At 41.9% G+C, this 26,122-nt stretch overlaps 1 protein-coding gene and 1 long non-coding RNA gene across 7 annotated transcripts in view; one reads left to right on the top strand and one right to left on the bottom strand.

Annotated features, from left to right (window-relative positions):
• The window catches only part of BCL9 (BCL9 transcription coactivator), an 89,112-nt gene that overhangs the window by 27,454 nt on the left and 35,536 nt on the right, over window positions 1–26,122 (top strand).
• LOC144331592 (uncharacterized) lies at window positions 233–7,984 on the bottom strand. Its single transcript, XR_013398866.1, has 2 exons — window positions 7,841–7,984; window positions 233–624 (listed from the first exon to the last, which is right to left on the bottom strand). It is a non-coding gene; the product is annotated as an uncharacterized LOC144331592 (long non-coding RNA).

Below are 26,122 nucleotides of genomic sequence, written 5' to 3'. Positions count from 1 at the left end.
TCATTAATTCAGTCAGTCATTCCCTGAGTACCTACCATTCTGCCAAGTGCTAGGTATCTCTAGAAATCATAAGATAAATGTCTTCCCTTCAGGGAGCACACTGTATAGAGTAGTGATGAATAAGCAGTCCAATATAAAGTGACAAAAATTATTTATAGAAACCTGGAGGAAGAAGGATCTAACCAACAGGTTGCTGGCGGAAGCAGGAGAAGGAGAAAACTCTTAGAATGAGCTCTACAGGTCTGGAGGAGGTTTCTGGGTGAACAAATGGACAAAGGAGTCAAATAGAAGAAGGGCAGCGAGGAAGAGGGAACAGAATGTGCAAGGTCATGGAGCTATTAAAGAACTAAAAGCCTTTTTAATAAATAGGCATTTTCTTGAAAAAGACATTTTTTGGAGAGAGTAAAAGGAAATGAGCAAAGGGCCAGAAGAGGAAGGGTCTGTCTCATGATAAGAAATTTAAACTTGGCCGGGCGCGGTGGCTCAAGCCTGTACTCCCAGCACTTTGGGAGGCCGAGGCGGGCGGATCACAAGGTCAGGAGATCAAGACCATCCTGGCAAACACAGTGAAACCCCGTCTCTACTAAAAATACAAAAAAATTAGCCAGTTGTGGTGGCGGGCGCCTGTAGTCCCAGCTTCTAGGGAGGCTGAGGCAGGAGAATGGCTTGAACCTGGGAGGCGGCGGAACTTGCAGTGAGCCAGGATCGCGCCACTGCACTCCAGCCTGGGCGACAGAGCGAGACTCCGTCTCAAAAAAAAAAAAGAATTTAAACTTGGCTGGGTGCAGTGGCTCACGCCTGTAATCCCAGCACTTTGGGAAGCTGAGGAGGGTGGATCAGCTGAGCTCAGGAGTTCAAGACCAGCCTGGGCAACATGGTGAAACCCTGTCTCTACTAAAATACAAAAAAGTAAAAATAAAAAATAAAATTAGCCAGGTGTGGTGGCATGTGCCTGTAATCCTAGCTACACAGGAGGCTGAGGCGAGAGAATTGCTTGAACCCGGGAGACGGAGGTTGAGGTGAGCCAAGATCTGGCCAGTGCACTCCAGCCTGGATAACAGAGTGAGACTCCGTCTCAAGAAAAAAAAAGAAGAAATCATTCTATAGTACCTCGGAACACAGCAAGACTGGAGATGGAGATACTAGCAGACTGTTGTAGTGAAACAGGTGAAAGGTGATGAGGGCCTATGGCAGTGAGAAAGAGGAGGAAGGGATGTATTTAGAACATTTTGGAGATAGAATATGCAGGATAATGTAGGAGCGAAGGAGTAGAAAGAGTCTAAGATGAATCAGGTTTCTGGCTTAGGCATCTGAATATTAAAGAGGCCATTTTCTGAAGGGAAAAAAAAGGAGTTAAAAAAGAAGAATCAGGCACAGGAGAAGATTAGTTCTATTTATGTTGAATATAAAGACTCTGTGGGACATTCTGATGGTGATGTCTAACGGAGCTTGTGGTTGGAAAAATCTAGCTAGAATTCTAGTTTTATCAGACATTTACTGCTTATTTTCTGTGTGTTAAATATTGTGTTTAACAGGATGTCTGAGCTAGAGCTATTGGTTTGAGAGCCATCTGTTTGTAAGCAGCAATTGAAACTATGGAAAATCACCTAGAAGGAGCATGATGAATGAAAAGAGAAAGTCTTGGAATGGGACTCTGGAGATCCCCGATATTTAATGAAAAGGTGGAAGAAATAGCTAAGGAAAAGGAGAAAGATGGTGTCACAGAAGCCACGTCAGGAAGAGAACTTCAGGAAGCATTAAGGAGTCAATAGCCCGAATCCCACAAAGAGGTTGGGCAAGATGTAGGCAAGAAGGTGCCTTCTGGATTTGACAATTTGAAGCCATTTGTGACCTTGGCGAAAGCAGTTTCTATGAAGTGGGGTAGGTGGAAGCTTTGCAGTATCATCATCTTTGGGGCAAAAATTATATTTTCAAATTCTTATCTATTTACACTCTCTGCCTTTTGCTTCTCTGTTCCTCATCCTATCCCTTTGCCCCCCATTCCCACTCTTCCTAACACAAAATTATTGACTGATTTTCTTTTTTTGAGATGGAATTTCGCTCTTGTTGCACAGGCTGGCGTGCAATGGCATGATCTTAGCTCACCGAAACCTCTGCCTCCTGGGTTCAAGTGATTCTCCTGCTTCAGCCTCCTGAGTAGCTGGGATTACAGGCATGTGCCACCACGCCTGGCTAATTTTGTATTTTTAGTAGAGATGGGGTTTCTCCATGTTGGTCAGGCTGGTCTCGAACTCCCGACCTCAGGTGATCTGCCTGCCTTGGCCTCCCAACGTGCTGGGATTACAGGCATGAGCCACCACACCCAGCCCATTGACTGATTTTCTTTTTCTTTTCTTTTTTTTTTTTTTGAGATGGAATTTTGCTCTTGTTGCCCAAGCTGGAGTGCAATGGCGTGATCTCGGCTCACTGCAACCTCCATCTCCTTGGTTCAAGTGATTCTCCTGCCTCAGCCTCCTGAGTGGCTGGGATTACAGGCACGTGTCACCATGCTCAGCTAATTCTGTATTTTTAGTAGAGACCGGGTTTTGCCGTATTGGTCAGGCTAGTCTTGAACTCCCGACTTCAGGTGATCTGCCTGCCTCGGACTCCCAAAGTGCTGGGATTACAGGTGTGAGTCACCGCGCCAGACCCATTGACTGATTTTCTAATCAGTGTTTCCTTTACTTTCTCTAGGGTTTCCCATGGCTTCAAAACCATCCATCTATATTATTTCTTTAATACTTTTACATCTCTCCTGAGTTCCAGACACATTTTCAGTTACCCATGGACACCCCAAACTTGATCTTCCATGGGCACCTTGAGCAAAACAAAACACATTCACTTTCATCTAAAAAGCCTGAATTTTCTCCTGTATTCCCTTCCTAAATAATATCTAACCTTTCATCCAGTCCCCTAAGGGGCCTCATCAAATTTTTTCTCTTCCTTAATTTCTACATCTAAATATTCATGTGGATTTATCGCCTTTACCTTAAAAATGTCTCCACAAGTATTCCTTCCTTCCCTTCCTTCCCTCCTTCCTTCCTTCCTTCCTTCCTTCCTTCCTTCCTTCCTTCCTTCCTTCCTTCCTTCTTTCTTTCAGACGGAGTCTCACTCTGTCACCCAGGCTGGAGTGCAGTGGCGCGATCTCGGCTCACTGCAACCTTTGCCTCCCCAGTTGAAAAGATTCTCCTGCCTCAGCCTCCTGAGTAGCTGGGATTACAGGCGCATGCCACCACACATGGCTAATTTTTGTATTTTTAGTAGAGACAAAGTTTCACCATGTTGATCAGGCTGGTCTCAAACTCCTCACCTCGTGATCCACCCAAAGTGCTGGAATTACAGGTGTGAGTCACCGCGCCCGGCCCAAATGTAGCATTTCCTTTCTCCACTGTGTACATATTTCTAATAGGAATTATTTCATTCCATCATAATTTTGTTCTGTTCATGTCTCCTCCTCTAAATCCTTAGATCTTTGAGAATAAGATTGTTGCCTTACTTAATCTTATAACCATGCCTTTAGTACAGTACCTAGCACCTGGCAGATGGTCAACACATATTTGTTGAATGAATAAATGAATGAACAAGGCCTTTTCATAGCTGACATTTGCTTTACCATCCAGAAGCTTATGGAACCATTTCTCTACCTGTGGCTCCACCATTTCTGTCCTGTGATCTGCCTGTCAACCCAGTTCCTTCACTTTATTTTTAGTTGGGTGTCACCTGACCTTTGGCTAGAGAACATTGGATGCATTAAACCAACCAGTTATGAATTTCACCTTCTTGCCTCTCCCGTAGAGGAAAACGCTTTCCAGATAGGAAGAGTGATAAGTAACCTGGTCTTCAAGGGTTGGAGATGGGGGGTAATTACTAGAAATCAATTAATCTTTCTTGCAGGGAGACTGTCTTCCCAAGACCTACCCTAATATAGCTCAGAATAGGAACCCAGGAAGTGCCAGCTGAACAAATATGAATGAGCAAAAGCTTGACTGCAGAGGAGAGCTGTGAATCAGATCCCTAGCTTTAAGGAACCACTTTCATACCACAGCAGATACTGGCTTTAAAGACTTTTTAGGAAGACCAATTTTAAAGGTTGGCCTTTAGGTGAGGTTTTACTAGGAAGATTCTAACCCTTCAGCACCCAAATTTTTGTTTGCGTGTGTCTTGTAAATAACACATATAAATATTTTAAAATAATATGTATGATATTTTCAAGGACAGGCATTTTCCTTGAAGGGGAGTAACTGGACATACACAGTCCTGAATAAGTCAACCTCATTTGGGGCTTCTCCTGGCTATGTGGGGGGACAGGAATAGACAGGACATGGGCTCCCTAACACCTCTTCCTCAGGTGACTTCCAAGCCCCTTTGTTGTTTGTAGAAGTCAGTCTTGGATTGCTGATAGTCCCACATTCGTTGGATGATTTCTCTGAGGCCATTAAATAAAAGGCCTTATTTTCTGGCAACTTTACTGACTTTTTTCCCCTAAAGCAACAATTGTAAAACATTTTTTATTTCCTTTTGCCTCAGATGAGGAAAGCTGGTGTGTTTTCTCAAGCAAATATCCCAACATTCTGTCTTCAGAGGGGCATAGTGTGGACTTGGGCATGTCACATAAACATTCTGGGCCACAGCTTTTTCATCTGCTAAATAAAGGAGTTGGTTGACTTAATCAACTTCTTCCTCAGATCTGCTCTGCCTTGATTCAGGGGTTCATAATAGTTCCCTCTCCATCCTAGCCACTGAAGCTCTCATCTCTCTGTCTGATGTATATTAGAGGCACAGGAAGCTGAGGATCTCAATTATATTAAGGAAACCAAAGTGATATATTAAAACTCTGTATTTACATAAAAAACAAAATGAGAATCAGGAGAATGACCAGATGAATCCCCTTTTAAAAGGTTCAGACAGACACAGTGGCTCATGCCTATAGTCCCAGCTACACAGGAAGCTGAGGTGGAAGAATCACTTGAGCCTGGGAGGTGGAGTTTGCATTAAGCCGAGATCGCGCCACCGCACTCCAGCCTGGGTGACAGAGCAAGACCCTGTCTCCAAAAAAAAAAAAAAAAAAAAAAAAAAATTTCTTAATTTTGCCAAAACATTTATTTATTCATTTTTAATCCTCTTAAATAAATCACCTGTTATGTTTTAAGGCCTTTTAAGAGGCAGGTTTCTTCCCTCTTTCAGAATTTCTTAAAAATGTGCTCTTCTAATATGTCAAACTGGGATTTTCTGCGACCAAGGGCCTTTCCTTGAGGCCCTCACTTGCCAGGGCTGCCCGTAATCTTAGGAGTGGTGAAGAACCAATCCTTGTGGCCAGAAAATGAGGAAGGAATCCTTAGCTCTCATTGGTCTTCATCCATATAAATCCATCCCCAGCAAAGTAAGATATAGAGGCCAGCAAGATCATAAGTTTGTTACCTGCTGCTTAGATTTAAGGCTCTAAGCCACCCTGCTAGATAGGCAGCCAGAATTAATATCTGGTAGAGATGGACTCATACTTGCTATCAGGGTATTTGTGTGCATCTCCCATCCACCAGGCTGTACACCCTGGGACCCACCAGGTACCCTTGAGAATATAGTAGGTCACACACATTCCAAGGCATGTTTCATCGTAGAGACAATTCATGGTCAGGAGGTAATAGCTCACTGTTACGCCATTTGTAGTGTGTAATCGGTTGTGGTATTTGTTCTCAGAACTTTTCATTTTTGATTCTGACAGCTCTGAGGTGGGTACGATTGTTTTTATTATCCCCATTTTACCTAGAAAAAAAAAATGAGACAGTCTGGTCTCAGATCTGAGTCTTCTGATTCCAAATCCTTCCTTCCTTCCTCCTTGAGCCTTCTGGCCAACCATCACTGATACTCGCTTTCTCTGCAGAAAGGCCAACCTGACACCACCCCCCGGGGGTGTATTTCAGACAGAGGCAAGGGTGGTTCTGGGTTTTCTAATCTCCAAAAAAGTAGGTGCAGCTAGAGACCCTCCTTTTCATCAAAGCAAAGCTCCTGGGTTGGGAGGAACTCAATGATCTGGGAATTTGGGGGAGAGTTTGCCACTAGCCCCTCCCCAGGTTATGTTGAAATCCCTGAGTTCTTCCTCAAACGTTGAAAAAGCACCCTTTTCTCTGTATCCCACTCCCATTTTCCTACAGAGAGACCTCAGGGTGATGGCAATCAGACAGAGGAAATGGCCTCACAACAAGGTGTGGCCATAGGCAGCCCTCCAGACACAGTGGTAAGAAAAGCTGGACCTGCTGAGGGTTGCCTCCTGCAGAGATAACACAGGAAGAGGAGAGAATATGCACCTTCCCAGATCTCTGCATACCTGAAGCAGCATCTAAGTTTCCTTGGTTTTGCCCCAAGCTCCTGTACGAGAACCCAGGACTCTATTCATTTTCTCTATGCATTTGATCCACATACATTTATTGAGCCTCTACTATCAGCCAGACCCTGTTCGGGGATAAGAGATAAAACATCATGCCTGTAATCCCAGCACTTTGGGAGGCCGAGGTGGGCAGATCACGAGGTCAGGAGATCAAAATCATCCTGGCTAACACGGCGAAACCCCGTCTCTATTAAAAATACAAAAAAAAAAAAAAAAAAAAAAATTAGCCGGGCGTGGTGGCGGGTGCCTATAGTCCCAGCTACTCGAGAGGCTGAGGCAGGAGAATGGCGTGAACCTGAGAGGCGGACCTTGCAGTGAGCCAAGATCGCGCCACTGCACTCCAGCCTGGGCGACAAAGTGAGACTGTCTCAAAAAACAAACAAACAAACCAAAAAAACCCACAAAAAACAAACAAAAAAACAGATAAAACACCATAAAACACACTTCTTTCCTGGAGTTTACATTCTTGTGGGGTATAAGACTAAAGGCCGGGTGTGGTGCAGACTTTCTCAGAAAAGGCTCCTAAGAGGTAAGTGACCAATGTGTTTCCATTTCAACCTCTCCTAACATTGATAGACATCACTTCCAGGACAGGCTAGAGCTCTGCTGGCTGGGAAAACTTTTGACCTGAGCTGACCATAGGTGACCAGCCAGTATGCATTCTGATCACCTTAACACCTCTTTAGAAGGAAAGATTCACAGGTAGAAGTTTTTGTTTGTTTTTGAGACAGAGTCTTGCTCTGTCACCCAGGCTGCAGTGCAGTGGCACGATATTGGCTTATCGCCACCTCTGCCTCCTGGATTCAAGCGATTTTCCCGCCTCAGCCTCTTGAGTAGCTGGGACTACAGATGCACATCACCACGCCCGGCTAATTTTTGTATTTTTAGTAGAGATGGAGATTCGCCATGCTGGCCAGGCTGGTCTTTAACTCCTGACCTCAAGTGACCTGCCTACCTCGGCCTCCCAAAGTGCTGGGATTACAGGCATGAGTTGCTACACCTGGCCACAGGTAGAAGAATTCAGTTCTCGGTGGTAACATTTAAGATGAGAAGCTGGGGCTTTGGTCATTCATTTTTGTTTCTCCGGATGGAACAATCCAGCAAAGAACATCTATATGTGTTTGTGTATGTGTGTACTCACATGTGTTTGTGTACCCACATATTTGTGGAATGTCTTATTAGCCTTATTTGTCATGGTGTTTTGTATTGGGGTGAGCATCTTATTCTCCATAGGATGGAAGACTTATTAGACACACAATAAAGACTTAATAATTGATGAATATTGTTAAGAACAAGGTTGAGGCCGGGCGCGGTGGCTCACTCCTGTAATCCCAGCACTTTGAGAGGACCATGTGGGTGGATCATCTGAGGTCAGGAGTTCAAGACCAGCCTGACTAACACGGTGAAACCCCATCTTTACTAAAAATACAAAAAAATCAGCCGGGCGTGGTAGTGCACGCCTGTAATCCCAGCTACTTGGGAGGCTGAGGAAGGAATCACTTAAATCCACGAGGCAGAGGTTGCAGTGAGTTGAGATCAGGCCACTGCACTGCAGCCTGGGCAACAGGAGTGAAACTACATCTCAAAAAAAAAAAAAAAAAAGGATAAGGTTGAAAGGCTCTTTCTTGAAGGTGTTTTCCCCGGTTCCTTCAGTTACAAAAGGGAGTGGAAGCAATTCGGTGGGTCAATGATTGAGAGGATAGGCTCCGGAATGAGACCGGGGTTCACTTCCTGACCTTGTCATTTAATAAAAGTGAGGGTTTGTTTTGTTTTGTTTTAAATTATTTATTTATTTAGGTCTCAATTTCCTTATCTCCAAAATGGGGAGCATTGCTGTAAAGATTAGGTCAGAAAATTCACTTACTACATTCAACACAATGCCTGCTTCACTATATGCAGTGAATATTGTTATTTTCCAGGAAGGAGAAGTGACTTCTTTAAGCCACACAGCTAGTTAGTTAGAGATAACCTGAACTTAACTAGATTTCCTAACTCTCAGTAATGTGTTTTTTTCCCGCTATCGCTGCACTATGCCATAAAAGAGTAGCAAGACAGATAAGATGTGGAGCTTAGTTCAGAGGTGGATATTATGGTGCCTTGAAGGAAAAAAAAAATCCTATTGAGGGTTCATTGAGGGCTACTATGTGCCAAGTACTGTCCTGCATTCTATATGTGTTTCCTCTTTAATCCTCGCAGGATCACTATATGACATTGTTATTATCCCCACTCTAGAGATAGAAAACTGAGGCTTAGGTAGACTCATTTACATAAACCCAGGCCCATCTGACCCTCAAACCCATCACTCTATCCTGTGATGACTGTGGTAAGAATATTGAGGTCTAGCAAATGTCACTGCAAGGCAAAAGGCACCCTGGACAAGGCTGTGTGGGGGTCAGCTTTTGCCACTGTCTCCACTCTCAGTGGCAGCCCCTTCCTGAGACTGCAGTTGTCATTTGTGGAAGAACATAGTGCGATTTGAGTGGACAGTGTTCTTACAGTATTTGTTTCACTGTGTAGGAGAATCTGTGTAGACAAATGAAGAACCTACTGCCATTTAGGACCAGAATTCCGGAGGAACCAACCATCTGTGCACCTCCATGTCAGGGGAAGGTGCTTTATTTCCAGTGTGAAATGCCAAATAGTCCAGGAATGATAAAATCACCCTAGTTTTTCTTATGAACTCCTAGAAGTCATCTTTGTTGGTATAAATGAGATCATTTAGCCTAATTAGTTCCAAGCTTAATTAGCAGTAATTATCCCAACATGGGAGTAATATCCGAGCAGGAAGTGCCGAGTCCTCGATTAGATAGATCTCTAATTGGTGTTACAATATTGTAATTAAAGCGTGTTTGTACGCCTCTGCCACAGCACGCGATTTGTTTCATGTCTGATTAAACAGGGAGACCCAGCAGCCTTTGAAGGGGCCAAAATTTTAGATCTGACTCACATAGCATGTTAACCCTGTGACAAAAAAGATATGGGGACCTACCTCAGTGGCCAAGGTGAGTGTACAGCTCTGAGCCAAAGGCATTTTTGCAGACAGGATGAGTCCTTGGTCTACTCTACCCTTTGACTCCCACGTAGAAAGTATAGGAAAACATAAATATATTGTTGAGGGGCACTTTGTAACCTTTATACCTTTGAGGACTGACTCATATATAACCAGGGAAGACTGTACAAAAAGGACAAATAATAATAGCTAATGTTTATTGAGCATTTACTATGTGCTGGATGCTGTGCTAAATGCTTTAAATGTCAAATTCATTAAAACTTCAAAAAACCCTCTAAGGCAGCTATTACAGTCCCTGTTTTACAAATAAGGTCCTGAAGATGAGGGAGATACTTCACCCAACTAAGTCTGTGTTACCCTTCAGGTCTTGCCTTAAGCATCACTCCTCTAGAAAGCTACTTCTGATCCCTAGACCATGTTAGTTTCCTGACACAGCTCCTTGTAATTTCCCTTCATACACTTTAATATAATTTCATTGTCTGCCTTTCTCACCAAACCGTAAGCTCATTTTTGCCTTGTTCACTGCTTTTGCCCAGTGCCCAACACCAATCTAAGTGCCAGCAATGTAGCAGGTGTTCAAGGAGTAAGAGCCAAATGAATTGTCAGAAGTTACCCAACTGATTGGATGATTTGAACCCAACTCTGTGTGGTTCTGTAGTCCTGTGTTTTCCATTACATCATGCTTCTTTTTTTTTTAATGTTAAAAACTTCAAAGTTTCTAGGTAGCACAAGTATAATAAACATGGATTTTGAGGAAGGATGGGGAACAGAGATTTTCTTTCCTCTCATTTCAAAGTGCTTTTTAAAAATTCTGCAATAGATGCCTTTACCATTCACCATATTTATCTACTTAATGCTTCAACCTTATGTTATAATTTAGATCATTGTGTGCATATTCAAATAATTGGTCACTGAATTTAATAAGCCCAAGAGAATTAGAATAAACCAGATAGAACTTATATGCATTTATACATCACTGGATTCTGCAAATCTTTAAAAATGTACCTAACACTTTCGGAATCTGTATTTCAGTGATTCACAGCTGTGGTTTTGGCACACCCTAAGAATCTCCAGTTATTCTGAATAGTGACATAAAATTCTCAGTTTTTTTTTCAAATTAACTTTTATGAATATTTAAAAGAAAACATGCCACATGATGCATTGTGGGGGAATAAGAAACAGGCTAGATCAGAATGGAGCCAATGCCTTTGACCCTTTGGAAATCATTGCTATTTAATCTTGGTCACTGCTGAAATATATTCAGGGATTAAGAACCTTAACAAGAATTTTTGTTTATTCATTAAAAAGTGTTAACATAATTTTTAAAAATTAGTAGATGATACTTGCACAAAGTATAAAATTCACAAAAATATCTAAGTGAAAAGGCCCCTTCCACCTTTCCCCCATCTCCCAGACACTCTAGAGATAATCAGTCTTGCATATCTTTCTGGAATATTCTATGCATATGCAAATATATAATTTTAAAGGTATTATATCTTGGTAAAACACCAGAGTGCACGCTGACTCATAAAGGTCAATTCACTCACTTTTCAGTTTAAGCAAAGACAGAAAGTGATAATGAGAAATTCACTACATAGAAACCAAAGGCACAACGCTTTGTAAGTCTGTTTTCTTGTAAAACTATTACTAAACATTGTGGTGATATATTGTAATGAAATGTGGTAATAATGAAGGAGAAATGCTGCTTGACTTATGACAATAATGATATCCAGTGTGGGTCCTGAATCTTCCTGGGTTTTCTGTTCTGATTAACTCTTAGATGATGTTTCTGTGTGGCGATTTATCTCAATACCAGCAATAAAGAAGCCAAGCTGGTAGGTTCCAGTCACTGTAGGGAACTTAAGTGAGGAAACTTACTGTTGGTCTCTTGTCACTAGAGGAGGTGGGTAAGAAAGTGACAAAAGACCAGCAGTAAGTTTCCTCACTTAAGTAGCCTACAGTGTGGAAAATAATGTAAAGATGATACCTTTTATATCAACAGACATTTCTCTGTTGATGGTAATAGATTTGCAGAATCTATCTATTACCGTCAAAAGAGAAATATCTGTTGATACAAAAAGTATCATCATTATATTGTTTTGTGTGGACGGGGCTTAATGAATCTTTGGATGATTATTTTAGTGCAAGAAAATTCATAAAGCTTCCTGCAGTTAGTATGCTAACTTTTTTTTTATTGTTTCTGGCTTTTGAATAATCAGAAGTGACCGAATCAAGATATTACAATAATTGAATTGCATTTGGACAAGCCTACAGATAAACTGGGTTTAAGTAGTTGTAGCATGAGTATCTTACGATACCCAAGGAGTACACTAGCCAAGGTCATCGTCAGCTTTTGATAATTTATATTTAGAATTTATTGAGCCCTGCACATGCTCGGCTCTGTAGAAAACTTGGTGGCCTACGAACTGATGGTCTTCAGTTATTTATCATCTCCTTTTGTTTATCAAAGACTTGCTGCAGTCCCTGTGGCTTTTCTTTTCTTGGATGGAGACAGATGCTGATGCTCTTCTTTTATGACTATGGAAGGCACTCATGACTGAGTAGAGTGTGATTTTCTTCTGGAATGTGTCTTTGGCAAACAAAAGGACGAATGCCGTGGAATGTTCTGGAGGTATCATCTAAGACCACAGTAATCTTTTGTCTTTATTTTAAGTACTCTGTTCCATTGTTATTTTGTGTCTCAATTTTTGGCTTAGAAAACATAACCACTAGAGCTGGAACAAAGTGTCTCTAGAGTTGGGCCCAACCCTTTTTGCTGTCCTTAGTGGAAAGATAATTTTGTGTTTTGTTTTTCTGGACCTGGATCTTTCCATTGTAATGGTATGTTGGATCAACTGATTCCTAAGACCCCTTTTGTCTTTGGCATTCTACGAGTCTACCATCTGAACTTTGGAGCAGTGCTTCTAAAGTTTTTCTACCAATATCTTTGTGTTTGTGTGTGTGTGTGTGTGTGTGTGTGTGTGTGTGTAAATGTCTTCATGATATCAAGCTCTGAATGAATGTGGCTATAATTGATATGACAAATGGAGACATTACGTCTGTAAAGACAAAGTCCAATTAGTTTTGATACATGAGTTAATTGATTATTTCCCCTTTTATTCAGCTTAGATGTAGAAAACCTTCCCCTCAGAAACCTTAACACGATTTGAGTTTTCCCTCTCAAGGAATAGCTCTTCATGGGCCAGCTTCCGTTTGCCATCACGGCATTTCCAAAAGTCTGTCTGCATTTCTCCTCCTGCTGGCGAATGACTGTGTGACTGACTTCAATTATTCCCCATTCCCCATTAATTTAGTCAGTACTGCTTTCTTTTACAGCAGGAACCACGTGATACTCATCTTACTGGACTTCCTCCTTCCATGTCAAGTGTTTGCATATAGAGGTTGAGCATCCCTAATCCAAAAATCCAAGATCCAAAAGTTTTTGAGCACCAACGTGAGGGAAAATTCCACACCTGACTTTCATGTGGCAGGTCACAGTCAGAAAGCAGTTTATTCAGTATCCTCAAGGAAAAAATAGAATTACCTTTAGGCTGTGTGTATAAGGTGCATATGAAACATAAACGAATTTTGTATTTAGACTTGGATTTCACCTCCAAGATATCTCATTAGGTATATGCAAATATTCCAAAATGTAAAGTAATCTGAAACATTTCTGATCACAAGCATATCGGAGAAGGGATACTCAATCTTCTACTAGGCATTCAGAAAATGGTTGTTGAATTAAACTGAATTTCTGACAATTTCCTACCCCTGGCATCCTTCAGAACTTCCTCCAAAGAAACCTTTCTGGACTAACTCAATTCAGACTTTGCATTCCCTTAATTTGCATTTCATGACACTTCTGTGCACATGGTTTGTATCATGTTAACTTGTGTAGTTATTTGTTCTTGTTATTCCTTTTGAATTATATGTGAAGTATGAGGGAAAGGACCCAGACTTGGAGTCATGAAACTTGGTTTTCTTTCTTTTTTTTTTTTTTTGAGATGAAGCCTTGCTCTGTTGCCCAGGCTGGAGTGCAGTGGCACAATCTCGGCTCACTGCTACCTCCGCCTCCCGGCTTCAAGCGACTCTCCTGTCTCAGTCCCCCAGACAGCTGGGATTACAGGCACCCACCACCATGCCCGGCTAATTTTTGTACTTTTAGTAGAGATGGGTTGCCATGTTGGCCAGGCTGGTCTCGAACTCCTGACCTCAATTGATCCATCTGTCTTGGCCTCCCAGAGTGCTGGGATTACAGGCATGTGCCACCGTGCCCGGCTGAAACTTGGTTTTCATCTCTGCTAATATGCTAGTTGAGTGACTAAGGGCAGTCCATTCAACTTCCATAGATTTCAATTTTTTTTATCTAAAAGATGGAAGGAGAGGTGAGGCAGGAATGGATCAAATGATTCCTAGGGTTCTTTCTAACCCTAGCATTTTGATTTTTGGCATATTCATTCCCTGACAAAATCACGAACTTCTCAAATGCAGAGAATTTCCTTTCTCTACTCTACGGAATATATACACTGCTTGACACAGATGGTGCTTAATAAATGCTTCCTTAGAAAATGACTGCTGTTCCCCCTCTGCTAGCAAGAAGTTAAACCTGAAGGTGTCCCTCTTATAGCCCATGTCCTAAAGGGACTCTCAGACCCAAGCTGGAAAATGCTATCCTGGACTTGGACATCAGAAACTGAGACTAGCACACTGTATTAGTCATGAATAGGGGCACACCTAACAGCTTTGCCTTTTTAAGTAAATGTGTTTATGGTTTGGGCTGCTTTCCTCAGTAAGATCATTTCCTTGCAAGTAATGAGAGCTGTGTGTGATATGGTTGAAATCCTGTCCCTCGGCTGAGATGGAGAACTCACGTGATGCTGAGTGGGGCCCATTATCCCAACGGCACTCACAGGAATGCTAAGTCTGGCAAATATTAACTCGAACCACAGCAGCAGTTAGGAGGCAGCAAGCAGTCTACCCACCTTCCTATCACTTTGGGTTTTTCTGATTTTCCTTTCCTTGGCTTGAGCATTGTGTTTATTCCCCCTTTCATTCATTCTTCCTCTTCTCTTAAAAAGCAAAAACAAGACATTATATTTCCTCCATTCATCTCTGACTGGAAACTCTGATGTTCTCATTCATTTCAGACAGAAGGCTTTCCCTCTTTCGCCTAAGCGATGTACAACATGTTTATTCATCCTCCCTGCCTCCATGCCACAGGCCTGGGCATTGGAAGAACTCTGGAGTCTTCCAGAGGTCTTGGGGAACAGACTCTCATTGCAGGCAGCTATGGATAGAATAGATGGATTGTGAAAGCCCCTCAAAACCAATCCTGTGTGCTGGAGAAGCTTTCCTTGGAGGAAGAGAAGCCTATGATATTTCCCCATGTGGCAGGGAAAGGAGTGACAGATGAGATGGAAGAAACCTAACACACATCTGAATGTATGTAAAGAAAAGACTTATAACTAAAAGGGAGGAGTTGTGGTTTAGATTAAAACCACAAAGGAAGTGAAGGACGTTACCACTTTCCTCTTTGTGGGTAGAAGATTCTCCTTTGGCTCATCTAATGGGCTCTGTGAGACTGAGTCTTCCTATAGGAATATGTTTATCCCTCCTACCCTTCTAGAATAGCATCGTGCACAGTGGTTTGTGGTCTTAAAGAGTTTAGACTTAATTTTGAAAGCATAAACGTGCCACAAAGCACCTCCATTTCTAATCCATCGTCCCAAACATGCTTCTCTTATTGTAAATAGAAAAGCAAAGAATGAAAGCTCTCTGGGAAATGAAGGAGAGGAAAAGCCCTTTTCCCAAGTTACCTAAGCTATTTCCCTACCTCACCTTAATTTTCCTTTGTTTTCCCGGTAGAGACCTTGTGCCTGTTGTGACTTAGCAAAGGAAATTATTAGTAGCTCTGTTCCTCTAATAGCCACCATCATTGAGGACCTACTATGTGCTGGGTATTTCCCCTGTATTATCTCTGAACTTCCAGAACTTCTGAGAGAGAGATTTTATTACTACCATTTTTATAAGTGAAAAATACTGGGGCTCGGAAAAAACCATTGCCCAACTATACCTCAAGCCTTGTATCCAGGTGTGTGTGATGAGAACACCGGTGCTCCTCCCTGCCTCTCCTTCAAATCTGGTTTTAGAAGTATTTTGGCCAGTGATGTCACAAACTCGGAGGTGGGTTTGAAACCTGGCTCTGACTCTAGTTACCAACGTGACCCTGGGCAAATTATTTGACCTCTCTAAAGTCTTATCTGGTATGTCTTCTCTGGTATGACAATTGCTTAGATAATATTGGGAAAAGGCTTCCTTATTGGCTTCTTCTTAGCATTAAATGAAGCAACAGATAGAAAGACATGGCATATCAACTGGGAAACAGTAAACTCCCAAAATGACAGCTATTCGCTAATTGTGTGTAGGTCAGGTTCTAGACCAAACTGTGAAATAGCTGAACTCCGCTAAAGGGAACCCTCTGTTTTCTTAAATTCCTCATCCTCATTCCTGTCACTCTCACCTTCTAGAAAAATGCATCAAGGTGTAAGTGGCTGTGAACACTTGGAAGTCATACTTCTTCAATAATGAAACAAAAGAAGCAAGTGTTAGCTGTAGAATTTCATCCTTCTAAAGTGTGAACCGAAGGTTGTTTTTTGGTCTTTTGTTTGGGGGAAGGTGGGTTGCTGTAGGGTAGGAAAAAGGAAACCCCGCGAGTCCCCGAGCCACACTGTGCACAGGACCTACGGCAGCTCTTTAATCTCATGCTTCTTTTTCTGGATACATTCAGTGTAGGGTCAGTTGTAGATTCCAGGTCTCAGCTGCTTTTGATCAGAACTTTTTTTTTTTCTTCCTGTGGTGATTTTGCATGAATTTTAGACGCTGGCGACTTTCAGTTGCCTGAGTCTGTTTTTCATTGCAGATATTTGTCAGATTTTTACATCTAGGTTGCATTTTGAAAGCTTTTCTTTTTTGCTTCTCTGACTATTCTGTGTGAACTTCTGATTCTGGATTTTTTTCCAAATTATTTTAGACATAATATTTATATACTTTCCTGATTACAAAATTAATAACTATTCATTGTGGAGAATTAGAACAAAAGAAGAGAAGATTTGAATCACCCATAAACCCAGCATCCAGAGCACTTTTCACATTTTATTGCATTTTCTTCCATCCTTTCTCTACACATACATGTTTCTGTCTATATAAATTGTATGTATGGATATGTTTTGCAAAATTGGGATAAGATCATGTATGCATTTTGTATCTTACTGTTTCATATAACTTTATGTCATGAGCATTTCTTGCATATGATAAAATGTTTCTGTGAAAGACTTATGTCTGCATAATAGTTCATCATATGAATGTACCGAGGTTTATTTAACCATTCCTATTCTGCTCTGTGTTTAGATGTTTTTTGTATAAATTTCTGTCCAAGTTTCTCCATTTCCTTTTGCTTTGTAACTTATTCCTAGAAAGGGAATTATTAAGGCAATTAGGGCAAAGAGTATGAACAGTTAATTTTTTTTATTTAAAAACGTATTTATACTTGGTTATTTTAATACAGACAGCCTTTTAAAAGCCTCTTGCTTTTAGTGCCAAATTAATTTCCAGAAATGTTCCTGTAGTACAGGGTGGCAAACTAAGACCCGAGGGCCAAATCTGTCCTGTGGCCTGTTTTTGTACAGACTATGAGCTAAGAATGGGTTTTACATGTTTAAATGCTTAGGGAAAAAATCAACAGAATAATAATACTGCATCACATGTGAAAATTACATGAAATTCACATTTTAGTGTCCATAAATAAAGTATTTCTGAAGCAAAACTATGCTCATTCATTTACGTATTGTCTGTGACTGCTTTCACTCAACAGTGGCAGAGCTGAGTAGTTGCAATAGAGACTGTATGGCCTGCACATCCAAAAATATTTACAATCTGCCCTTTACAGAAATTGTTTACTGATCCCTGCTTTAGTATGTAATCCCACAAGCTGCATATGAAAGTGTTCAGTTGACCACACACATACTAACATTGAACGCTGGAAATTTTTTATTCTTTGTTAATTTGAGCAAGTCAACAAATACTTACCAAGTGTTTGCCATGGACCAGGCCCTCATGAAAAATACAATTAACTTAGCATTTCTTTGATTACGAGTTAGCATGAGTTTTTCCATAAGTTCATGAAAATTTTTTTGTATTCATATTCTGTGTATATGAAATATTTACATTTCAACTCAGGCATTTACATTTTTCATATCCCTTTGTATGAGCTCTTTATATACGAAGAATATTAATGTCTTTTCCGTCATTTGTTGAAATCATAGTTGTTGGAAATATTTTGCTTTTATTAGATTGTTTGCCATTTATTTATTTATTATTTATTCATTTATTTTTACTTTTTTTGAGATGGAGTCTTGCTCTGTTCCCCAGGCTGGAGTGCATGGGCACAATCTCGGCTCACTGCAACCTCCACTTCCCAGGTTCAAGTAATCCTCCCACCTCAGCCTCCCAAGTAGCTGGGATTATAAGCATGCACCACCATGCTCAGCTAATTTTTGTATTTTTAGTAGAGACGGGGTTTCACCATGTTGGCCAGGCTGGTCTCGAACTCCTGGCCTCAGGTCATCTGTCCACCTTGGCCTCCCAAAGTGCTGGAATTACAGGTGTGAGCCACTGTGCCCAGCCTAGATAGTTTGCCTTTTAATTGTATGATTTTTTTTTTTTTACACACAATTTTGCATTTGTATGTAGTCAAGTCTATTCAATTTTTAAAAATTTTTGGCTGGGCGAGGTGGCTCACACCTGTAATCCCAGCACTTTGGGAGGCCAAGGTGGGCAGATCACCTGAGGTCAGGAGTTTGAGACCAGCCTGGCCAACATGGCAAAACCCCATCTCTGCTAAAAGTACAAAAATCAGCCAGGCGTGGTGGCTGGCACTTGTAATCCCAGCTACTCAGGAGGCTGAGGCAGGAGAATTGCTTGAACCAGGGAGGTGGAGGTTGCAGTGCGCTGAGATCACGCCACTGCCCTCCCTCCAGCCTGAACGACAAGAGCGAGACTCTGTCTCAAAAAGAAGAAAAATTTATTTTAAAAGTATCTTTCCCTGTCCCCAAGTTCAGATAAATATTCACCTTTATTTTCTGTCATTTCTTTAATGGATTCTTTTTTTTTTTTTTTTTTTTTGAGATGGAGTTTCACTCTTGTTGCCCAGGCTGGAGTGCAATGGCCTGATCTCAGCTCGCTGCAACCTCTGCTTCCTGGGTTCAAGTGATTCTCCTGCCTCAACCTCCCAAGTAGCTGGGATTACAGGTGCACGCCACCATACCCAGCTAATTTTGTATTTTTAGTAGAGACGGGGTATTGCCATATTGGTCAGGCTGGTCTTAAATTCCTGACCTTAGGTGATCTGCCCTCCTCGGCCTCCCAAAGTGCTGGGGATTACAGGTGTGAGCCACCGTGCCAGGCCGGATTCATTTTTATATTTACCTCTTTCATCCCTCTGTAATTCTTTTTCTTCAACTCTGGCCTATAGAACCTCTGAAATTATTTGTTGTGTGGTATGAGATGAGGATCTTAAATTTTCTTCCAGACAGTAGAAGAATTATTCCAATAGTATTTGTTGACTTATCTTTTTTTTTAATCCACTTATCTGTGATGTCACCTTCATCAATTCCCAGTTATGTTCAATGGTGTGTGTGTCTCTTGTTTCTGTTGCTGATTCCTTGTGGATGTCCACCTTATTGTTCCTGATTAGGCCTACACAGAATACAGACCCTGGCAGGATTTTCAGATTTATATCTTGTGTGCACCTCCCAGGTACTACTCCTTTTCTACTGTAAATTTCAGTAGCATCTTTCCTTCGTTTGGTCAATTTGTCACGAATGGAGTAGAAGTTTAGCTCCTAAAGTACACAAATGGTAGGGAACCTTCCAACTAAACGAGAGATGAGGGCCAGGGCCTGCCCTTGCACATAGGTGAACTATGAACCGTGGTGCTCATTCATAACCACTCCAGGTGACAAAGACTTTAACTTTGTAACCTTGGAGGTTGGAGGTTTTCTGGCCAAACAGCATCAACTGGCATAAAAAGAGCAAATATCTGGAAGGGGCTCCCAGAAGAGCTGTTACATGATGCACAGCCCCTAACCTTCTGTTAACAGCTCACCCCAACCCAACCTTGGTTCACAGTGGAGTTATTTCATTTACCAGGTGTGAAAATTGGATTTTACCACAGAGGAGGGGAGTTATTACCTATCAGGTCTGCTCTTTAGGGGAGCAGAGATTGTGGTGGGATTTATTAAAAGAGATTTGCTATGCATGGAACATATAATTAGAGATGTGTTCCTTTAAAACTGGATTTGCAATCTTTGTCATTTTAGGAGTGCAGTTTTTTGCTTTCTGTTTTTCTGACAGCCTTCTTTTCCATGTAGGTTGCACACATCCTACCTAGGATCTGAATATTTTATATGGCACCATTCTGCCAAGAGACGGACCTCAGGGGTGTGACATGTGACAAAGAGTACAGCTTGGGGGGATGGTGGGGACTGCCTGTAGTTTGGATGCTGATATTAGTCACACATGATGCCAAGGATGGGGAGGGGATGATAAAGCAATTTTCATGTTAATTAATTGCTATGTAGTCCAGATCTCGGTTTCATGGAGGTATTAGGGTCATTCTGAGACCCTCTGATGAGGGTACTCTTGAAAATCGAGTTCAGATTTAATTACCTGTTGTTAGAGGCTATGTAAGACAGCCTCAAAGTTAGTACCTAGTTAACTACACCTGCTTTTAAAAAAGACACCTTGTTTATTATCAGAGTGAACTGGGGGTGGCTGAATTTATTATTGTTTAGCATTTCTAGCACACTTTGTTCTTGCTGAGTGCTTCAAGCGTATTTATGTATGTATATTGGTTGCTCTTCGCAGCTCTCCCAAGGGATGAGTGGGTGATAGGTTTTATTATCACCTGCTTTTCCAAGGAGGAAACAGGAGCTCCTAAGAGGAGAAGGGACTTGCCTGGGTTTATAGCTCAGAGCTCCTGCCACCTTGTTAGGGGATCCTCAACAAAATGGTGATAAATTCAGCCCGCTGTCAGCCCAGGAGTACCACCTGTGCTCCATCCTGTGTCCCACTAACTACAGTGGGATGCAAAATAAAAACCGTCACTAGTATTGGCCTCTCTGTGCTTGGCACTGTATCTCTCAACGGATCACCTTCCCCATAAAGTCGCCTTATTAACTCTACTTTTCTTTTAAAGGCTCTGCTGTTTTCCCCCACCGCCCAGCTTAGCTCCCTGAAGTCATGTGTGACTCAGCCTTTCCACCCACTTCAGTTGCCCGGGGAGCCATGTAGATTCTGCCACCCAAATGTCTTACATTTGTCCCTTCTCCCTTCTTCCCCCTCCCACTACCAAAATTCAGTCCTCATTACCCGCTACCTGGACTACTGTAATAGCGTCTAACTGGGTCTCCACACTTTCCATCTTAAGTTCTTCTGTCTGGTAAACCTTCCTCAAGTAAGACTCTGATAAATGCCACTCTCTCACTGGGTGCTTTCTCAGGAGCCTTCCCATTTAAGTGCAGATTTTTACCCTGCACTCAGAGGTCACTTTCCTTTTTGGCCTTCTCGCCTACTAAGCCACTGAACAACTTTACTGCGCATCAAGAGCTTGGCTAGCAGGCGCCTGCCGTGAGCGATTCTGATTTGGGGTCTGCTCCGGGGCCAGGGGACCCGCCCTTAATAGGCCTCCATGTGATCCCAGTGCTCGGGACCCTCTGGACCACACACTGCTCTCGCAGGCTTTTCCCAAGCCCGGAGTCTTCAGCCCCTGTGCCCGGCTATGCTATTCTTTTACCCTGAAACCCTCTCTCAGCCCCCTCTCCACCTGTTGAAATTTTTCTCATGCTTTAAGGCCCAGCTCAAATACCTCCTTCTTCAAATACCTTCTTCACTGCTTCCTGGCAGTGAAGAATTTTCTGATTGTTCCAAATGGATAAGATGCAAACTCCTCAGCCTTAAATTTAAGATGCCCTGTTTTACAATTCCAGGCCCATCTCCTGCCTTCCTGCCTGGTTCCTCCACTATCGCTAAGCGCTCCCACCACGCCGAAATGGTTCTCAGCATAGGCCCTTTACACATACCTCCGCCAGGAATGTGGTTCGTTCTCTCTCTCTCTCTCTGCGCCCCCCGCCCCACCCAACCCCGTCTCTCCTAAACTTACCCTGCTAGATAGACTCGGCTCATATGTCACTTATTCCGTGCCACATTCATCACAACGACAGTCTTTCTAGACTCTTCCCCGCCCCCATAGCCGCTAAGTCACTCCCTCCTCTGTGCTTCCCCAGACTTTACACGCCCGAGAGAACCCAACGACAGTAGCTTACTTGTGGTTTATCTGTTTAACTTGAACACTAGGCAGTGAACTTGGCTCAGGCTGTGTTCTGAGGACCTAGCCCGGAGTCCACAGGCAGTCAGTCCTTCTAGAATGCACGCATGAATGGATCTCTTGCTTCCCAGCCGCCCTCCCCCGGAACAGGCTTTGCTCTTTGCACCTCTGGCGTTGCGTTTCTCTTCCTGTCTTTTTTGTACTTCCTTTACTCACCCTACTAGATTGCAAGCCCCCTTGAGGGGAGAAACCTTGTGGGATTTTGCTCCCTATCCCCAAGTCTGGCTCCTTAACCATGGCAGGAGGTCAATAAACGTTTGTTTAATTGAGTTGTAGGATGTTGTGCCCAGCTAGCTGCTAAACAACCTCATTTAAGGGGTTAACTAATAACACTCTGAGAAGTTCTTCTCCTTAGGGGGCATTTGCATTTTAATGGGAATCTTAAAAACCCAAAGGAAATGTTCTCTAATGGTGGGATTTCAGGCCTTGTAGGGAGGCGAGTGTGTGTGTGTGTGTGTGTGTGTGTGTGTGTGTGTGTGTGTGTGTGGTGTTTGATGGGGATTAGGGAAGAGTTCCTCCAGCCCAGGGATGTTTCCACTTTTCTGTGCTATGGGCCCCCATGAACAGTCTCGTGAAGCCTATGAACAGAATAATAATTTTAGACACATAAAATAAATTACTTAGGATTACAAAAATAGGTTGTAATGAAATATAATGATCTAAATATTTTAAAAGTCAAGTTTGTGATATAGTAATATGTGCTTCTTTATTAGAGCATTAATTAAAAAGTCTACTGGCAGGTCTTATAATTATTGTACTGCCATAGTGACGACTATAAGCGATATTTGGGATATCTGTGATTCTGCTGGTTAAAACATCATGAGCTGCTCATACCACCTTGATCTGTTGCCTGGATCCATAATTGAAGGAAATGATAATTTTCATTAACTAATGGAAGCAAAGATGTATTTTTTTTCTCCATCCAAGTTCTAGCCTTAGTTTCCGTTGCGGACTCAAGGTTAAGAGGCCTGACTTAGCTGAACCCTCAGTATGATGTGGGTGGTCCTGAAGCCAGTGCCATTTCGGACCCTAGGCTTCCTTTTCTACTCACCACTACTTTTGACCTTGAACTCTCAGATTCTTATTTTTCACCCTTTAACAAAAAAGGACAGTGTACATTTACTTCATTTACAGAAATATGAAATAAGATGAAACAAAAAGGATTGTTTGGGTTCTCCCTCTATCGCCAAGGCATCAAGCTGTCAGACTTTAGGAGAAAGAGAGGCTCACTAGTTTCCTAGCGTGGGAGCACCCCCTCCCAGAAGTGCTATCGATGGGGTGGGGTGGAGTGAAGCCAGGAGGAAGAGGAGGGTTTGTCCCAAATTCAGAGGTGGGAAAGCAGTTGCAGAGTTTACCTGAGAGTCTCTGCTAGCTCTTTCTAAAGTCAGAAGCCAATATCGGGACCAAAGAGCACTGTTGTAGGGGTGGTCCAGCATCACATCCCCAGTGACTAAGTGAAATACTGCTTTTGAGACCCTGCACTCCCTAATGCTGATGTGATTTCTAATTTAGGTTAAAGTGTTTGTTCAGTTTTCTTTTTAAACCCAAAATACAGGGAACATATTCAATCCATTCCCAGTTATCTTTGTGTATTTTAGTCATTTAGAGGCAATTTTCCTCCAGACAGATTTACCCTACTGTTTGCCATGCCTTGGGGCTTATACCTCTGCTCTCAGTGGGTGCATGCTTAGAGGATATCAGTGAATTTTAACATTACCTGGACATGTTGTTACCAGGGTGAGCACCATATCAGCCCAGGCAAACCATCATCCCTGCTCCTAATGGTAGTGATACTGAAAGCTTTACCCTTGACATCTTCCTTTTCTCTTGCATACGTTTTCCTTTGGTGAGCTCATTCATTTTCTTGGCTTCAGCTCTCACCTCTGCACCTCCAGCCTATCCTCTCACTTGGCAAGATATCTCCATTTTGGTGTTCAGTCCCCCATAATTCTAAAACTCGACTCTCTTTCGTCTTTTACAAATCAGCTTCACTTTTCTAAAACACAACTTTATTGAGGTATAATTTACAAACCATAAAATTTACCCATTTTAAGTGTATGACTTAATGATTTTTTTTTGTAAATTTACAGTGTTGTGCAACCACCACTAAAATCCACTTTTAGAACATTTACCCCAAAAAGATCCCTATACTATCTGCGGTCGATCCCCATTCCCACCTCCACTAATCTGCTTTCCATCTCTATAGATTTACGTTTACAGGACATTTCATGTAAATGAAATCATGCAATATGTAGTCTTTTGCATCTGGCTTCTTTCAGGCTTCTTTTGCTTAGCAAAGGGGTTTTGAGGTACATCCATGTTGTAGTGTGTATCAGCAGTTCATTTCCTATTGCTGTTCATTTCATATTTCATTGTATGGAGAGACTGCATTTTATTTAACCATTCATCAGTTGATGGACATTCAGATTGATTCCACTTTTTGGCTATTAGGAATAATACTGCTATGAACATTCACATACAATTCTTTGTGTAGACATACATTTTTTTTTTTTTTTTTTTTGAGATGGAGTCTGGCTCTGTCGCCCAGGCTGGAGTGCAGTGGCCGGATCTCAGCTCACTGCAAGCTCCGCCTCCCCGGTTTACGCCATTCTCCTGCCTCAGCCTCCCGAGTAGCTGGGACTACAGGCGCCTGCCACCTCGCCCGGCTAGTTTTTTGTATTTTTTAGTAGAGACGGGGTTTCACCGTGTTCGCCAGGATGGTCTCGATCTCCTGACCTCGTGATCCGCCCGTCTCGGCCTCCCAAAGTGCTGGGATTACAGGCGACATACATTTTTATTTATCTCAGACACCTAGAAGTAGAATTTCTGAGTCACATGGTAAACTTACATTGAACTTTTTAAGAAACTGCTAAACTGTTTTTGAAGGTGACTACAGCATTTTACATTCCCACCAGCAATGCATGAAAGTGATAGTTTCTCCCCATTCTCACCAACACTTACCAATGTCTTTCTTTTTTATTATAGCCATTCCTAGCTGATGTGCAGTGGTAGCTCACTGTAGACCAGTGTCATTTTTTATTTTATTTTTATAGAAATGAGATCTTGCCATCTTGCCCAAGCTGGTCTCTAACTCCTGGGCTCAAGCCATCCTCCTGCCTCAGCCTCCCAAAGTGCTAAGATTACCAGCATGAGCCACCAGCACGTTCTACCCAGTGTCATTTTTGAATTCGTCTCACTTCTGACCATACTGCCCCCACTTTCCACCAATTTTATGGCTAGAAACCAAACACACTATTCTTCCTTCCTCTTACCTTTATATGCTTCAGAAGTAAGCTGCTACAATCTTCTTCACCTAGCACCTGAATCTCCTACTTCTTCATTTATCTTTACATTGCCCTACCTGGATCTGCATCATTTCACACCTGAATTTCTGCTGTTTTCTGGCTTCTCTCCTTGCCTGTTGTAGCTCTTTCTTCAAATCTTCCTTCCTATAGCTGCAGATTAATGGTTAAAATAGTAACATGAAAAGAGCATGCATGGATATGGAATCGGGGGATCTGTGTTCTAGTTCAGGAATCACCACTCATCATCACGTGACCTTGAACCAGTCTCGTAACTTACCTGAGTCCAGCTCCTTCGTTAAGTTACTTAACCTCTCTGAGCCCGTTTCCTCATATGCAAATTAAGGATAATTATAGAACCTTTCTTATAGAGTTGTTATATAATACATGCAAAGCCCTTAGCACAGTGCCCGGATGTATGAAGAACACTCAATCAGTGCTGGCAAATGTTGTTATTTTAATGATTATTATGACTATTATTATTAATCATTATGATGGGAGCTATCTACTAGGCCTATCATATGGTTGTCATAAGGATCAAGTGTGGCTGTGAATATAAAAAATACTTTGAAAAATACCATGCAAATTGCAATGGTGTTATTTTTACATGTTTTTTTCCTTTGCATAAGGAGAAAGGCAGTCCAGGATAGCAGCAAGAATACAGGCTTTGCCATTAGCCTGGCATTCAAATCTGTACAGTGCTTTTTAACCGTTGCGAGGCTTGAACAAATCATTTACCCTCTCCATTTTGGTTTTCTCATCTGTAAAATGGGTATAATTATAAATCACATTCAGGGTAATGCTGTCAGAACGGTGCCTATTCCACAGCCAGTATTCTGTAAACCGTAGCTTTTTAAAAAAAAAAAACCTCAGTGTATTCTTCTTATATACTTTCTCTAAATTGTATTCTTCATAATTAATTCCCATCTTATTTATCTATCTGTATTCCCCACTGATCCTAACACATACATTGAAGAGAGGCTATAA

Source organism: Macaca mulatta, chromosome 1 (assembly GCF_049350105.2).
Source record: "Macaca mulatta isolate MMU2019108-1 chromosome 1, T2T-MMU8v2.0, whole genome shotgun sequence".
Lineage (NCBI taxonomy): Eukaryota > Metazoa > Chordata > Mammalia > Primates > Cercopithecidae > Macaca > Macaca mulatta.
Note: the sequence above shows the minus strand (reverse complement) of the source record. Positions and strands in the feature narration are given on the sequence as shown.